The sequence below is a fragment of the Esox lucius genome, chromosome 20 (assembly GCF_011004845.1).
Source record: "Esox lucius isolate fEsoLuc1 chromosome 20, fEsoLuc1.pri, whole genome shotgun sequence".
NCBI classification, from domain to species: Eukaryota; Metazoa; Chordata; class Actinopteri; order Esociformes; family Esocidae; genus Esox; species Esox lucius.
This window is the reverse complement of record NC_047588.1, coordinates 8,324,499-8,343,142: the sequence shown is the minus strand read 5'-3', so window position 1 is coordinate 8,343,142 and position 18,644 is coordinate 8,324,499. Positions and strand designations below refer to the sequence as shown.

General features: G+C 38.7%; 1 protein-coding gene and 1 long non-coding RNA gene across 3 annotated transcripts in view; both read left to right on the top strand.

The window, feature by feature from the left end:
- The window catches only part of LOC105019312 (glutamate receptor ionotropic, kainate 3), a 143,457-nt gene that overhangs the window by 54,134 nt on the left and 70,679 nt on the right, over positions 1–18,644 (top strand). The gene's annotated exons all lie outside the window — the stretch shown is intronic.
- Positions 12,428–15,612, top strand: LOC105019311. The gene is made up of 3 exons (XR_828637.5): positions 12,428–12,651; positions 13,100–13,202; positions 14,896–15,612. It is a non-coding gene; the product is annotated as an uncharacterized LOC105019311 (long non-coding RNA).

Sequence of the window (18,644 nt, the reverse complement as noted above, 5' to 3'; positions counted from 1 at the left end):
CATTTGTCTACATTAAATTTGCATGGTGTGTGGTCCTCGCCAGTATTATCTGGGACAGTTTTATATTTAGCCATGTCCGCAAGCACCTTGAAAACTGGGGAACGAAGTCTCCTGAAACCCTGTGGACACTCTGGCGCCAGTAGTTTCTCTCTTCTCTGCGCAGCTGCGTTTGAATCCCTCTCGCAAATACCTAAGAAATGCACTAAAGATACATATCGATAGAAATACACTCAATGTGTTATTTATTTTTGTTTTCCAGTGAAAGATTTATCGAACATTGTCATAAAGTAATCATATTAAAAATCACAATTTATTGTATTCTTTTTTTTTTGCGCTTTTTAAGCCCATTTTTTTAAAAGACCTAATTTCAAAGGTTGTGGGAACAGTAGCTCTATCAAGATGCAGCTGTTTTTCAAACAGCACTAGACTGAATTGCCTGTTCTAAATTTGTGATCTTCTAAGCCTAATCATTTGGAGTCCATAAACAATGACAACCATTTCCCTTGACATGCTTTTTGGAGTATCAGAGGGTACTATCAGCAGGGCTAAATAGAGCCTCCATATTAATTGCATCCTTAGTTGTAAAATCAATGTCAATTACAGCATCCCAAGTTGTTGCAACCCGCAGTCATTATCTATACTCGCCATCTCTATTTTAGAGGCCATTTTACAGCAGGAGCGTTAACCCTTTAGTGCCAGTGCCCGTTGCTGCAACAGGTTGGCCAGACAGCTGAGATTGAAATCTCTGCTCAACTCACACTAATGTAAAAACAATATATACTGCTGTTGAAACTTTCAGTTATTCCTGTTATGCTGCTATTTCCCTAACCATATTCGCTAAGTTACAAGTCTGACCTTTTACCTCCTGAGGATACAAAGAAACAAACTCCAAAGTGATTATTTTGTGAAAAAGGATTATAATGACCCCGCATTCGTGAAAACTTCCCTTTGTCATTCAAGTGTTAATCAGTAATAGGATATTTTTCTATATCTATCATATATAATGACTGTTTATTTGTGGGTGTTTTTCTTCGTTGCTTGTGCGGGGATGGTGTTTAAGGAGCGGTTGATGTGCAGTTTGAGAAGTGCCTGATGGCAGGCCTTGTCCTCTGAGAACACGCGGTGATGGTTTGGCTCTGTCGCAGTGTTTCATGCGGGGCAAAGTGTGCTGTGTCAAACTGCAGCAGTGGTGGCAGCAGCTGGGATGTTTACAGTGCTCATTCTGCTTGTTCGCTTGGCTCATTTCACTCATGAAGGAACACGCCAGGGCACCAGGAACCATCTTTAATAATGGAATCCTCTTTTCCCAGACTGTTCTTCTTATTTCTCTCTTCTCTTGCTCTCTCCCCTCAGTTCAGTCCAATTCAGTATAATTGATTGACATGGCAAGTAAAATGTGACATTTTTTCAGAAGTCCAAAAGGAAAATGAGTAGACCAGACTCAATGTGACTTAAAGACATAGCATTGTGTGGAAACGGAAAGTCTCTCTGCCTTACTCCCTCCCCTCTCTCTCTCTCTTTAATGCTGTCGGTAATGGCTTTAGTTGTTCTGGGAAGTAACTTTATTGTAAGTCTTTTTTTATGAGAAGAATCTAACACATCTGGCATGCCATTGTTTTTACACTTATTTTTTGCAGTAACATATTTAACACTGGCTAAGAGGAACTCAATATCTGAATCTCATAATTGAAATAAAATAGTTTTAGGTTTTACTTAGTACAAAGAAAATAATATGATCATTCTTTAATAGTCGACAACTCATAATCCCCACAAAACTATGCCACAAAATGTGATATTGATTCTATTTGCATTTCTCTATTTATTCACCCCTTTTTAGATTTGCTTCAAATTAAGTTTTTCTTTTTGTTTAGTCTTTCCCCAGTTCTGTGCTTTAATAACCATGTAAATCTCATCACAACAAGGTGATGTTTGTCAACGGATTTTCTTCAATTAACTTAAAACTTAGACAGTTGCATGCATTGAAAGACAGTCCAAAAAATACTTCTAACTATTTATGAACTTTCGTTATTAGATATTCGTCATTATTCCACTTTAATTCCATTAATTTGCCATGACGTTCCAAACTGAGCTCAGATGCATCCTGTGTCCTTTGATCATCCTTGAGATGTCTCTAGAACATGATTGGAGTCTACCTGTGACAAATTCAAATGATTTAACATAATTTAGAAAAGCACAAATCTGACTATATAAGGTCTTACACTTCACAGTTAATCTCAGAGCGAAAACATAACCATGAAATCCTAGGAAATCTCTGTTGACCTCAGAGAATTGTTTTGAGGCATTTATCTGGTCAATGTTGATGTGTCAATGTTAACTGGTAACTGTGTGCTATTCATTTAAAATGCTAAACACTCTATTTATTTTTTTCGCTGTTAAGCAATTTTTTGCTTTTGAGCCTCAGTACAATCCACAGTCAGTGTTTGATCTTATGTCTGGGTAATAGTGCAGGCACTGGTTGTTCATTTGCAACTTTGGCTTGACCTTGAACTGGTGTTGTTGCTCAAGGAGAAAGAGAAAGACAACTTTCAGCCAGTAGGACCCTAGCCTAGATAACATACTAGATAGCCAACTCAAACACCTAGCTTGTAGCATGGTAAGTTATAATTTTTCTTTGTTCATGATAATTTATCCTAAACATTAATGCCATAGCCGGTTGTGTTTTCACCAAAACATTCAAAACTAACAACTTCACAGTGAATTATGCAATACATAAATCACTGATCTTCCGTGATTGATGTGCGGAGATAAACATTTAGCCACCTTGCCTGCCTTATGCCTTTGTCTATTATTCAAGTAGCCTAGCCTATACATTTTGTTCCCCATTAAAGGAATTTTAAAATAATTGTATAAACAAACTTATTTGGTTGTGGGAAGCTATTGTTTGCAGGCCCTCATCTGAGTCCCATTCTAACCACATTTTAGCATGAATATAAGTTCAGGACAATACCATGAAAAGCTTAGGTGTGATTCAAGGTTGGATCCAATGCATTCACACAAGTAACAATCCAGATAGATGGGCTGATATGTTTTCTGCAGCCTTACATGGCAGTTAATCTACTTAGTGCCTTCATCAAGAGCACAATGGTAGCAGATAATAAAACTATAGGATCCGGGACTACAAATCCTGTGGGTATCAGTTATTGAGGTAATTTGAGGGGCACATTTCAAGGGATTTGACTCCCTGCTCTAATTGACCTTACCTGAAAAAAAAGCTTCTGAAATTATTTTATTCCAATTCAAGCACTCTCAATTGTTTGTAATGACACACAGAATGTCTATAACATAATGCGTGAAATGCTTAAACGTACTCTCTGTAGACCCGGCTCTCTTGTGTGTCAACTTTATTTTCTTAATATTATTAGACACTACTGTCTTATCACCATTCCCTAAAAATAACCTAAGTACTCCTCGTCAATTAACCATTCTCTAAAACTGTTCACGAATTGCCTTCCAGATTCCAAAAAAAAAGCTGCTAGCTACTAACTAATGAGGTGATATGAATTCCATGTACAGTGTATTACTGTGTGTTGCACTTGGGGTTGAAATGGGTGTAAAAAATTTTGTTTTGCTGGATGTAGCACACACTTCACAAACTCTCCTGAGTATTTCACATTCACTGTGGAGTGAATGTGCACTGAATAGGTTTTCTCTAAATATTATCACTTGTACATTACAGTGGAAGTGGATTTATAATACAACCCCCCCCCCCAAACCTAATGAGCACAAGCAAATAACAAAACAATCATAATATTAAATTAGCTTATGTCTACATTATCTTACTTAAGCTCTGACCATTTCTCAGTGTGCTTCGCCTTTTAATATTCTTTACCTTATGTAATTTATTATTTAAATAGTATTTTATTTTGAAAAATTATGAAAAATGAAAAAATTAACTGACCCCTGTTTAAAAGTCTGCATACCCTTAGTTCTTAATACTGTGTATTGCCCTCTTTAGCATCAATGACTTGGTGCAGTCTTTTGTAACAGTTGTCTATGAGGCCTCGAATTCTGGCAGGTGGTATTGCTGCCCATTCGTCTTGGCAAAATGCCTCCAGGCCATGCAGAGTCATTGGTCGTCTTGCATGAACCGCATATTTGAGATTTCCCCAGAGTGGCTCGATGATATTAAAGTCAGGAGACTTTAATGGCCACTCCAGGACCTTCACCTTTTTCTGCTGTAACCACTGGAGTGTCAACTTGGGCTTGTGCTTAGGGTCATTGTCATGCTGGAAAGTCCAATAGTGTCCCATGTTGCAGCTTTAATGCCGAAGAATGCTTAATTGTCTGCCAGTATTTTCTGATAACATGCTGCAGTAATCTTGCCATCATAAGATCCCCCGTGCCTTGAGAGCTCACACACCCCCAAAACATCAGTGAGCCACCACCATGCTTCACAGTGGGGATGGTATTCTGTTCACTATAGGCCTTGTTGACCCCTCTCCAAACATAGTGCTTATGGTTGTGACCATAAAGCTCTATTTTGGTCTTGTCACTCTAAATTACAGTGTGCCAGATGCTGTGAGGAGTGTCAAGGTGTTGTACTGTACTTTTTGGCACAGTAAAGGCTTGTTTCTGGCAACTCGACCATAAAACACATTTCTGTTAGAGTATCGTCGCATTGAGCTCCTTGAAATAACCACACTTTTTTTTTCCAGAGCAGCCTATATTTCTCCTGAAGTTACCTGTGTGATTTCCTTTGTATCTCAAACAATTCTTCTGTCAGTTCTGACTGAAATCTTTTTTGGTCTTGGCTTGGTATCAAGAGATCAGAGAATTTTCAAATTTTTAATAAAGTGATTGAACAGTACTGACCGGCATTTGCAAGGCTTTGGATATCTTTTTATATCCTTTTCCATCTTTATAAAGTTCCATTACCTTGTTACGCAGGTCTTTTGAATGTTATTTTCTGTTCCCCATGGCTCAGTATCCAGCCTGCTCAGTGCATCCGCGTGAGAGCTAACAAACTCATTGAATATTCATACACAGACACTAAATGCAATTAAAAAAACACAGTTGTGGGAAATTCTCCTTTAATTGCCATTTTCACCTGTTTGTGTCACCTTGTGTGTAACAAAAGCCAAACATTCAATGATATGTATTCTTTTATCATTATGATTTATGAAGGAGCCAAACAACTATGTGATAATGTCTTCATATAATCACTATCCTTAAATAAATGCATTTTTTGTCCGTGATCAGTCATATTTTCAAAATCAATGCCAAAATGTCACAATTTCTGCCAGGGTATGCAATCTTATTAGCACAACTATAATTGTATTGGTGAATGAGGCCCAATTGCGTTATTGAAAACAGAAACTTTTTGTCAGCATGGTTAAAACTTGTGCAGCTGTTGAGGTGGATGGAAGGATTTTCTCGTACTGCGAGCAACCTTTGTAACCTGCTATGAAAGGTGTGCTGGATGTGAGTGCTGGTTCTTCTCTGCCGCTGCGTGTGGGGAAAAAGAGGGCCATGGCAGTGGGGAGGGTGGTGGGCAAAAGGAGTTTTGGCATTGGTATGGGAGATAGCTGGCACCATTCTGGGCCCCCATCCACCTGGCTTTAGTAACGATTGTTCCTCACTCTGGCATTGTCTTTCATTGTTGAAGGCATTTACCTCAGCGATAACAATGAACCTTAAATGGATTGGGGGGGTGTGCCTGACACGCTGGTGATGGACTGTGTGTTGGAAAGTGTATCACATCGGGCCACTATCTTCCCCATAAACCAATGAATTAACCACTCCTTGCGTTACTCCAAAGAGTTGGGCAGAATGTTCCCTGACAGACATTTACCGCCTGTCAGCCAACAGATGTGTTCCAAAGTTATTCAAAAACATTTTCAAAAGTTATCCCCTTAATGAAATTAGTCCTATCCTTTTCCCCCACACATATAAACAGAACCTCCCCGTTTCACTTTGCTTTGGTGAAAGATTTTCAGTTTGGTGCTGAAAATGACCAGGGTATTTCTGCAGGTGTGAAGGGAGCGAGCACACCCCACACCATCATAATTAGGACAGAGGTACCCTGTGCGCCTCCTAGCGCAGGCTCCTGCCCCGGACAGATTATCCGGGGTGGATGTTTGAGAATGATAATGAGATCAAAACACAGCCACGCTAAGCTAGGAGAGAGAGGGAGAGGGGGAGGATGGGAGAAGAGACTGAAAGAGATGATGAGGGAGAGGAGAAAAGGGGGAGAGAGCGATAGCACCGATAAATTGCAGAAGCAGAACCACTTGAGCATAAAATTAGATTTTACAAATGTGTTGTTACCTGACAAGCCTCTGACGGAGGAGATATCACAACATTATAAGGCTGCATGAGTGTTACTAATCGTATCAAATAAATAAGGATGGCTCTTAGCTTTGATAGAGTTAGATGTATATTCAATATGGGTCTAACTTAATTGAAAGCCTTTTCTCATTATGGACTTAAACATTATATGGGGCCAAATTCAATTTATAATATGAAATAAGATTATTTGTAAAACTGTCCCCCATTACGAGGCATTCATTTGAGTGGTGTTACAGGATCAGGGTGCAGACGATGCAGACATTGAGAAGTGAAACAGTATTTCATCTCATGAGTGAACAGGAGATTAGGGCTTATTTGCCAAAGCAGTCACATCCCTCCCTTTATGGCCATTTCCAAAAGAGAGATTCACTGCTTTCCATATATTCCTAGGAGAGGTTTATCGTTGTCATCTACGTAAGTACTATATTGATTTCAGCACTATTTGTAGTATACATTTCATAATGGCTGTTATAATGACAGCCCTCCACTAAAGTAATGTTGTGAGCACATTTTGGTTGGATTTACCTTGGATTATTTTGTGAGTAATAGTAATGAGCCAAACTCAGCTAATCAGAACCATGTATGTGTGTGGTTGACGTGGTTCAGAGAATTGAGGTGTAATCCTGCTTGAGAGCTGAGATTAGAGCTATCATCTAGGTTTAGCTCAGTAATGAAACTTAGTTTTGAAATCAAAACCAAGTGTTTTATCAGGTCAGTTCCTTTGTGCAGATTAAACCTTTAAAAAAGAAAAACATGAAACACCACCAAAAAAAGTATTCAATGAAATTGAACTCAGTGCAAGCTTTCTGGTGCCCCAATGTACTCACAGCGGCGGTTGCCTTTGCACACAGGCCCCGCTAGCTTACAAATCCCACCGCTACCTCCAGATGACATATCCACAATTGGCTATTGAGAGCGTTAGTGTGTTTCACACACTGCAAGTGTGTGTTCCCCTTATTACAACCCAAAAATCTGCTTTCTTCTCCAAATCGACAGTGTTTTGCAGTCACATTGTGTTGGTCATCGGGCGCTGGCATCTTTTCTCTCATTCTAACGCAAAGTGCTTTTGCAGATCCAGGGAGCAGAAAAAGCATTCACAGAGTGATTGCCTCGAAAAAATAAAGTACAAAAGAGCTACACTCAGAAATGCGGTGGGCTAGCTAACACCTTTTTTTGCAAGAGCATAATGATATTGTGTCATTGTTCGGGTTCTGGCATGGTTCTCTAGTCTGGCAGTATGGGACTGTGAACATGAACAATGTCTGGTAGGCTACATTGAAAGACTGGTTTATAGAGAAACTGGTATTGTGTGACCTGCTATTCTCCTCTCTCAATTTTACTCCTAGCTGGAATTTGCTGTAGCCAAGCTACTAATTCGATCGCCCGCAGAAATCTGTATTAATGCTACAGTAACCAAAAAACATGTTTTAGACCACAGCTTTGTCATCTATGTGATAGAGACATATACATGCATGTATACAGCCTATAGAAAGAAGTAAGATACACATTTCTAATGTTCCAGGCTATAGTAGTTTATCTGTAAACCGTTATCAGTAAATAATCACACATGCTTAGCTGGGTTAGAATAGAATAGAAGGAGAGTAGCGGACATGTTAGCAAAGCTGGCAGGAAGTAGGACATAGAGGCATTGTTCAACCACATTGATATTATTTTTCTGTGGAATTTCAGTGGAACAGCAATATTCTTGCTTTCCCTCATCATCACTGTATCAGAATTATACATACTGTACACGAGCAGTGTGTTGTTTCAGGGGTAAAATCTGGACATTTAGCTAGAATGGACCGGTGTTTACTATAATTGTTTCAGTGTTGGGCTATGCCATGTTGAATTTTTGTTTTTTTAGAACCTGACCTTTTTTGTAGTGCTTAGTTTGACTGAAAACAGAAAACAAAACATGGCAAGAAAACAGGACACATTTGCTAAAGATTTGAACAAAATTTTCGTTTTGGGCTTTTTCTTTTTCTCGGCTTTTTGTCTGTTACTTACTGGGTTTTAAATCCAACAGTGTTGCCAAATTAAGGCCAAATTATGAAATAGGCAGCTGCAATTAGTAACTGTTTTTTTTGCACCAGGCTACAACCCAAGAGATTAATTAGGTACCTTTGTGAGGCAGACTAAGAATAGGAAACGTTCATCTGCAGCCTGTTGACTGAGGTTTGTAATAACAAATCCTAAATCTAATGTATAATGTCCATATGGATTTGTGTTGCACATCTAGGCACTTATTTTGTGTTACTATCATTCATGCCTCTGTTAATAAGTGTGCATTTCTGTACATTATCTGTTTTCTAGTCATGAACTAAAAAGCATTTCTAATTAACAATCTCAATTTAGCTTATTTATTATTCAACTTTATGATTTCATTTGTGAGAGACAAATAATCCCTATGTAAAAAAAAACAACATTGAATACGCTTATTCATTTGATGGGCTTCTGAAAAGCCTTGTGTTCTGAGAAATCTTCGACAATGACCTTCAAATTCGAGCTCCTAGCCCTGATGTTTCCACTGGACAGTACGGTAAGCCCACTCAGTCTCTTCTGTCCCGTCTCCCATGCTACACCTCAGGCATGTTTTGATAAGTTTTAGTTTAGAAAAGGAGCACTCCGCAGTGGCTATCGGCAATGTCAGGAAGAGGACCATTACTGTTTGATGGAATAGCTCTCTGAAAAACAGTATTTTTTGATTTACATCTCTCGGGTAAGAGCCAGTAGGCAGTTACAAACCTGTTGCTACAATGTGCCTTTTCACTTTCCCATTAGATGGATGGGTAAATACATAATCATCTATCTCTTTATGATCCCGGCCACCCATTGTTGTTCTTTTCCTCTTTCCCACAGACCCGAGGCTGGCTGGTTTGGCCTTCGTCTATTGTCATAATCCTCCTCATTTTCTCTCCAGTTGGTTGTATGTGGTTGGGGTTGGTTGTGGAAGAAACTGTGCAGCTTGCTAGCTTAAGATGTTTGATGTGATATGGGTAAAACAAGAAGAAAAATAAATAGGATCTATTATAATATAAAAGTGATATAAAATATACAAATCTGTAATAGGACATTTTGGATTGTTACAATTGTTACAATCAAATTCATGAACACCTACCCGACATATTTTGTCTTCTATATGACTTTTGGAAACATCTCAGGACTTTTGTAACTGAGAAAATATGCATACTTTGTGAATGCCTTAATCAACATACTGGCCATTTAAAAAGTGTGTGTGCTTCAGGAAAGACTTGTCCTAAAAAAGTCTACACAGACGAATGGAAGAAACTGCTCCAGGTGTGCAGTGCAGATAGAAGCATACCCAAAGTAGTCTCAAAGCTGTGATCCCTAACCAAATGCACTTCTGGAAAATGCTGAATAAAGGTCTGAAAATGTATGTACATGATATGTTATGTGTTTTTACTTTCTCATTGTGGGTATTGTGTGTAGATGAAAATAATGTAATGTAATCTATTATAAAATAAATCTATAACATAACATAATATGGAGAAAGTAATAGGGCCAGATTACTTTTCGGAAGCGCTGTATATGTACTTCATGTTGTTACATTTGTGTGATCAAGAAAGAAAAAACAATGGCAGCCCTACAGCAAAACACACTGCATGAAAAAGCCTGTTTCTGAATGTCCCCATACAAGTAAAGATCTTTTTAATGGTGACAGGTAAAAGGCCAGTACAGAGAAGTCATAATATAAAACGATTTTAACCAGTCTAGTCAGCTCTTGACATTTCTGGAAACTCCTCAAATGTTTCACATGCAAATTAGTTCTTAACACTTGTCTTTTGTCCTCATTCTAATTTCAACAGTTTACTCTCAGCAGGCAACCTAATGTTGAAAAGCAGTATACTTAAAGTGTTGTACTTTTGGACAAAAAGTTGTATAGAAATCGTTAATTGAGTTTTTTTTAAATGTTGTATAATTGTATATAATAGATTTAGTACATTATATGGTTTTAAAACAAAAGTTGTTCCAAAATAAAAATGTTATTTTTTACAAGTGTGTGGCTGTTTACCATAACAACAAAGGAAAAATAAAATAACAGGAGTCAATGAATAAAAGCCTTTATAAAAAGGCTTGTTGAAGATTCAGATTCACAAGAAGTTTGATGTTATGTTAAAAAGTAACAGTAATCATAATAAAATAAATAAATTAGATAACACAATCAATCAATAACACTATACAAAAACACACATCAATAATAATAACTATACAACTCTAAAACCATAGTGCAATGTAAAAGTGACATTTTACACTAAAGTTGGAACCTAAAGTTGGCACCGAAACGTTGTTTTTAATTTTTTATTGCTAGTTATGCAGACTGGGTGCGGGAGTTCTTTTGTTTACTTGAATCGACATTTGGTCTTCTTCAATGCACCGGTCCATCTACAGGTGTGCAATTGTTGGTTTTCTCAATGGATATAAAAACCCTATGCAGATCCTCTTCATCCTCATCTTCATTTGATATGAGAAACAGCTTTGCCTTTTATTGTGGCCAGCCTAAGGCACACCTGTGCAATAATCATGCTGTCTTATCAGCATCTTGATTTGCCACACCTGTAAGGTGGATGGATTATCTCGGCAAAGGAGAAGTGCTCACTAACACAGATTTAGACATATTTGTGAGCAATATTTGAGAGAAATAGGCCTTTTGTGTACATAGAGAAAGTCTTAGATCTTTGAGTTCAGCTCATGATAAATGGAGGCAAAAACAAAAGTGTTGCTTTTTAATTTTGTTCAGTGTAATTGCAAATTAAACACTGGTCAGTTGGTTATTCTCACTGTTTTCAGTCACTACTGATTTCCTCTCTGCATTTGTCTTAGATTGTGTCCACAAACGTATTTACACTTTGTGCACACTGCTGCATTGGCCAGTTTCTCTGTTGGGGATCATCTCCCTTGCGCTTTGACAATATAGCGACTTGACTCATGTCCGTAATTTGACTGGACTCAAGTCTGTTTGACCAAATAATGTGTAAGGTGTTAAATAAATAAAAGAACGGAGATTACACACTGTTTTCCAATTATGGCTCATAACTGGACAGTCTCCGCACATACTATATGTTTTGATGGCCAATCAAATAAATTGAAGTAGGAGGGTGTAGTGATGGAAAACGAAATAACCCAATCTGGCGAAGAAAACCCGGAGAGAGGGCGTGCCAATTTTCAATGACCAATGAAATTAAGAGGATTGGAGTTCACTACAACCCTGCTTCTTTTTTAAACTCACGAGAACGTTTTACTTCGTAATAAGCTCTGTGCACAAGCGTATGGACGAACGTCCGCTTTAGCCAGATGTCGGCGTACCCGTTTCCGGTTTACTTAAGGCAATCACTCGCGTCGCCCAAAATTTCAGTTTTTAGTAGATGTCTCCAAGACCTGCCTAAAATGAGCATTAGTGATGTCCATCGAATTGTTGATGCCTGGTCCCCTGCTCCAACAAGCAAGCGGAACAAGGGATTCAAACTCTACGTATCATTTTAGCTGCACAACTACGAGGGTAAGTTGTTTACTGTGGTGTGCCGGCTGAGCTAGTTAGCGACGTGTTCCTTTTTAGAGTAGTATTAGGCAGGACAATAGAACGCATAAAAATTCACCCTACCCTCAAAAACGGCAAAAGAACGCTGGCTGAGCTGGAACGCTAGCGCGTCCCCATAGCAAGTGAATTGAAATGAACCTTCGTTCAGCCTCTTCTAACCTGAATGAAGCTTAAAATTCCATAGCCTCAAAAAAGCACCAAAACAGGTCTCCTCTTTTATTTTACTAATGTAACCTAATTTCACAAAGAAACTGAAAAATAACAACTGGCATAGGAAATAAACATCTGGTCCTATATGGTATATTGCGCTTAAACCTGCGTTACGTGGAAGTATATAAAAAAATCGCCTTTTCAGACTATTTCTAGTCTAGCGTTTGAAGTCATTGAATGGCGCAAGCCATATTTTATTAAAAAGAGGACATTCTCCTGATTAAAATGATGCCCCACTTGTACCTTCAAACTTAAATGAGTCACGTACATTATATTTATTTTTTCCCGTACAACAGCATCACTCATCTTGTTGTGAGTTTAGGTGTTTACTAATGCGGATGAGTATTAGTAAGTAAACCAGAAACTGCAATGCCGACTTCTAGACAAAGTAGAAGTTCCTCACTACACTGGTGCACAGAGCCTATTGTGTGTTACTGGTGGTGGAAAAAAACAGGTCCAAGCGTCGAGAATGCATTCCAGCAATTTCGATTCAACTCGCCAAGCCATGGAAATGGCTACTGAAAACACGACAGCAGTTCAAGACAGTCCAAGTAATTGTGTTACTACAAATCAAGGTAAGAGTCGACTATGAGGAATTATTTGGTGGGAATAACACTACAATAAACACTGTACCTAGTTAAATTGGTTAACATCTTGTTATTGAGTTTAACTTGATTAATAACTTACCATTTATGTATAGACATATTTATTTGTTAAGCGTAGAAGGGGCATGGCAAAAAGATTTTCACATTTATTGCTTTACTGAATTGGTTGAATATGTACTTCATCTGCAATAGATGGCTCCAATACTGTAATGAAAAAAGGGATGTTTTGTATCTCAGGTAGAACAGTTGACACAACACTGGGGTGTTCGGATTAGTGGTACATCAGATTAGTCTAAAATGTATTGATCAAGAATGGAACTGGACTGACATTGAAGATAAGAGAGAGCCTGAGTGCAAACTCTAACATTGAACTATAAAGCATATTATAATTGCTAAAACACCACACTTGACTTCTCAGATGCAGCTGCAAGCCAGTACTGGACACAAAGGGAGACACGTTGTTCATGGACAACCTGGACAAAGCAGCAAAGAGGGACATCAAACGGTGCCGCAAGCGACAGGTTTGTTTATAAATGTATAGAAAGAAAAAACATGTTTTGAGAACATTTGTTTCATATTTGATTGATAAATAATTGTTAGGTAAATAAATAAAATAAGGCCACATCTAAGAAGGGTGTATATCCCTTTTAATATGAAGTTAAAACAGAGACAAAAGTTTTTTTGCTTGAATAAAAGATTTGGAACCTTGGAATAATTTTTGTAGTTGTATACAAAATGTGGATAGTATAACTAACTTAATATTTGGAATCTTGTTACTCATTAATAACATTTGCCAACATAAAATATGGATATTCAGAGTTTTGTTACAAAAATGTTGCTAGAACTATGACAAAATGATTTGTATTTGTAAATCACAGTCTGCGGTAGTATGTTTCACAGTGTTTACAAGCGGAGATACCCATGAGGACTCTGATCGGCACGGCATAGTTTTTTCTCACCATTGAACTGAGTGCATGGTGAGTCCGTCACGTTTTCATGTTTTAACCAATCTGAGGAGATTCTGGAACACAAGTGTTTTAACTCATTGTGATGTATTGCAGAGGAGGAAAAACAGGTTTCAGCATGGTCAGCTTCTCCTACCTGCTCATATCTCAGTTGTTGATCCTATACCAAACCTTTTATCCAGATAATTCAACACGACAATGCATTTTAAAAGTACACTTTTTTTATTTTTATTCTAAACATTATAGGAATAATAACATGCTAAATTCCTACGATGGAAAAATATAAATTAGCTAGGAATCAACATTTTGCATATGAAACTTTACCCTGTTCTTGGGAGCAGAAATTCCTATGAAGTAAAAAACAAAAACAGTGATGACAGCCCTATCAGATAAAACAAATGTGTAGAACAAATGCAAGCACTTTAAGTGATAAACAAAAACTACATGTTATGATGTGAACCATATTCAACTGGTATGTATACGCCCAAACTAGTCTAATACAAAATTTGAATCAAATTTTTGAATCAAATCAAACAAAGTGAATTTGTATTATTTTCATGGTAAATACATATCCATGTCAAAGGCAAAACGTTAAGTAGCCATGTAAATTCCTTGTAAGTTGCTAGATTTACATTTTAGTAATTTAGCTAGTAGACTTCAGTAATCTTTTGGTATCCCATCAAAAAGGTTTGTTATCCCATCAAAAACTGAGGTACGAGATGCCAACCGTGCTTAGTCATGTTTTTCTTCCTTTGCAGCACTGAGTTGAAACCGGTTGAAACTCTGGCACTGTGTGTCCCAGAATCTACTCAGATTGGTTAAAAGGTGAAAATGTTACATTCACAGTGTATTCAGTTCATTGGAAGAAAAAGGTATGCCCTGCCAATCAGAGTCCTCAAGGGTATATCCGCTTGCAAACGTTGTAAAACGTACTGCAACAGACTTATTCACTATAATAAGTCTGTGTGTCCGTGTTTTACGTTGGTAAGTGTTATTAATGATTACAAATATCAAATTGGTTACTAGTATGCAAATGTTTTTATACAACTACAAAACTTATAAATAGTTTGGACATCTTTTTTACAAGTGTGCAACATATTTTACAAATAAAAAACTTTTGTTGCTGTTTTACCTTCATCTTTTTAAAAGTGTATGACTTGCTGTAATGTTTTGACCTGCTCTAGATTTTTACAGTTTGACATTGTACTGTTTTGACATTGTCAATTTATTGTCTACTGGACTTTCACAGGCTTTGGCTAGTTGGCTGAAAGAACTCTTGGCTGAAGAGAAGTTGCAGTTTGCCGGGACAACTGAGGACATGATGTCTGATATGGAGACTGACCCCAGTGGATTTTTGGTTTCCTCTCCTAGCTGGCGCTCTGCTGAGTTTGAGTACCTGATCAAATCATCTGGCGAATGAATGATAGCTAACCGCTCTTATGGGTAGAAGAGGCATCGCCAAAACGAAAACAGTTCCACTCGTCCACAACCAGCCCTACCCTGGACACCTGATTTCTCAGAACACTTAAAGAGAAGAGAAGCTGTGTTTTACCGGGCCACTGAGGACATGATCTCTGGTTTGGATACAGGATTTTTGGTTTCCTGATCAAATTAGCTGACCAGCGAATGTCAATTGAACTGGACTGATTTACACACACACACTCAAGTGTCAATTTGAGAGACACTCTACTTGATATCGTTTTTAGTATATTTATCAGGCTGTAGTTATTTTGTTGTCCATTACTTAAAATGTTTTGCTATTTGTTTTTAGCCTTTCTATTGGCAAATTGCTATGAGGTTAGTATTGCATGAAGGTTTTGAAGTACTATGTTTTTTGCACTTAAAAAATAAAAGCAGTTTTTGATGGGATAACAAACCTTTTAGATAATTTTTCCACCTAGCTAGATCAATGCACAAATATTGGATGGCCTATAATCTTCAGGCCCTCAGGTGGCACTGCATTAAAAACAGACATGATTCTGAGGTGGAAATCACTGCATGGGCTCAGGAACACTTGCAAAAACTTGTCTGTGAACACAGTTCGTCACTGCATCCACAAATGCAATTTAAAAGATCTACCATGCAAAGAATAAAACCATATACAAACATGATCCAGAACCGCAGCCGCCTTCTCTGGGCCTGAGCTCATTTAAGATGGACTGAGGGAATCATAAACACTGTGTCCTCTGGCATAAAGAGGAGAGGGACCATCCGGCTTGTTTTCAGCGCACAGTTCAAAAGCCAGCATCTGTGATGGTATGGGCATGCATTAGTGCACATGGCATGAGTGACTTGCATGCCTGTGAAGGAACCATTAACTGAAGATATCAGCATCTTTTTCAGGGAAGGCTTTGGCTATTTCAGCAAGACAATGGCAATCCACATTCTGCACTTATTAAACAGCATGGTTCTGTAATAAATGAGTCTCTTTCTTAAGCTGGCCTGCCTGCAGTCCAGACCTGTCACCCACTGAAAACATTTAGCATATTATGAAACGAAAAATGCGACAAAGGAGACCCTATTCTGTTGAGCAGCTGAAATCCTATATCAAACAAGCATGGGAATACATGTCACTTTCAGAACTACAGCTGTTGGTCTCAATTCCTAAACACTTACAGATGAGGTGATGCAACACAGTGGAAAACATGCCCTTGTCCCAACTTTTTTGAAACGTGTGCAAACGCTGGCGTCAAATTCAACATGGGCATGTCATTTTCCAAAAACAATAACATTCCTTAGTTTCAGCATTAGATTTTTTCAATTAAATACAGGGAAATATAATTTGCACATCATTGCATTCTGTTATTATTAGCATTTTACACAGCTTCCCAACTTTTTTGGAAATGGGGTTATAAATTTTTACACAATTATTTTCCCTTCCCCAATTTCTTCAAATAGAAAAAATGTTATATAAGGCCATGTCTCATTAATACAACTCCAAACAAAATATTATTTTATAGCCAGGCCAAGCCATTCTGCTTTTTCACTGGTCTTCCAACTTTACATGGGTCAGTGTGTATAAGAAAAACAACAGTATACTTATCTCAATTGTTGTAGTATACATTTTATGTGGTTGCCGAGTCCTAATAGCGTATAATAATCAGAAATGGTTTACAAGTTTACATTACAAGTTTCATTGGTGCAACAACTAATAAGTAATAAGGGAAGTAAATACAAATAGGAACAGTGAACTGAGCATAAAAATAGCATACTATGCATTAATTTATTAATAAAAATAACTAAAAACTATACGTAAGGTGCAAGATTTTTTCCAGGTGAGGGTTATGTGTATTGGGAAGGGTAAATGATTTGTCCAGGTGAGGGTTGTGTGTATTGGGAAGGGTAAATGATTTGTCCAGGTGAGGGTTGTGTGTATTGGGAAGGGTAAATGATTTGTCCAGGTGAGGGTTGTGTGTATTGGGAAGGGTAAATGATTTGTCCAGGTGAGGGCTATGTGTATTGGGAAGGGTAAATGATTTGTCCAGGTGAGGGTTGTGTGTATTGGGAAGGGTAAATGATTTGTCCAGGTGAGGGTTGTGTGTATTGGGAAGGGTAAATGATTTGTCCAGGTGAGGGTTGTGTGTATTGGGAAGGGTAAATGATTTGTCCAGGTGAGGGTTGTGTGTATTGGGAAGGGTAAATGATTTGTCCAGGTGAGGGTTATGTGTATTGGGAAGGGTAAATGATTTGTCCAGGTGAGGGTTGTGTGTATTGGGAAGGGTAAATGATTTGTCCAGGTGAGGGTTGTGTGTATTGGGAAGGGTAAATGATTTGTCCAGGTGAGGGTTGTGTGTATTGGGAAGGGTAAAAGATTTGTCCAGGTGAGGGTTATGTGTATTGGGAAGGGTAAATGATTTGTCCAGGTGAGGGTTGTGTGTATTGGGAAGGGTAAATGATTTGTCCAGGTGAGGGTTGTGTGTATTGGGAAGGGTAAATGATTTGTCCAGGTGAGGGTTGTGTGTATTGGGAAGGGTAAATGATTTGTCCAGGTGAGGGTTGTGTGTATTGGGAAGGGTAAATGATTTGTCCAGGTGAGGGTTGTGTGTATTGGGAAGGGTAAATGATTAGTCCAGGTGAGGGTTGTGTGTATTGGGAAGGGTACATGATTTGTCCAGGTGAGGGTTGTGTGTATTGGGAAGGGTAAATGATTTGTCCAGGTGAGGGTTGTGTGTATGTTGTGAACGGGCTTTAGTCAGTCGGGGGCATGTTCATGAGGCCTACTGCTCTAGGAAAGAAACTGTTCTTGTGGCAGGAGGTTTTAGTCCTGATAAACCTCAGCCTTCTGCCAGAGGGGAAAGCACTGAATAATCAATTTCCTGGGTGAGTGGGGTCAGCCCCATTCTTTGTCGTTCGCCTCCGCGTCTTGGAGGTGGGTAGGTCATGTAGAGAAGGCAGATTGCAGCCAATCATCCTCTCTGAGTGGACGATGCGTTGCAGCCTGCCCTTGCCTTTTTCAGTGGCTGCAGCGTACCAGATGGTGATGGAGAATGTCAGGATGGACTCTATGGTGGCAGTGTAGAAATGCACCATTCTAGTCATTGGCAGGTTGAACTTGTATTGCTGTCGCAGGAAGTACACCCTCTGCTGTGCTTTCTTTGTAAGAGAGGTGATGTTCAGCTCCCACTTCAGGTCCTGAGCAATGGTGGTGCCCAGAAAGCTAAAGGACACCAGATTGTTGACTGGGGAGCCTCCCAAGGCAATGGGGGGATTGGCAGCTGCGTTTCTCCTGAAGTCTGCTATCATCTCCACAGTCTTTAGGGCGTTAAGCTCCAAGTTGTTCTGACTGTACCAGGACACCAGATAGTCAATCTCCCACCTGTAGGTGGACTTGTCTCCATCAGAAATTAGTCTGATGAGGGTGGTGTTATCCGCAAACTTGCTTGACAGAGGGGTGACTGCAGGTGCAGCTGTTGGTGTATAGGGAAAGAAATTGGGACAGGTGCTTGCCCAGACTCACACGCTGCCTCCTGTTGGGCAAGAAACATGTGATCCATCTGC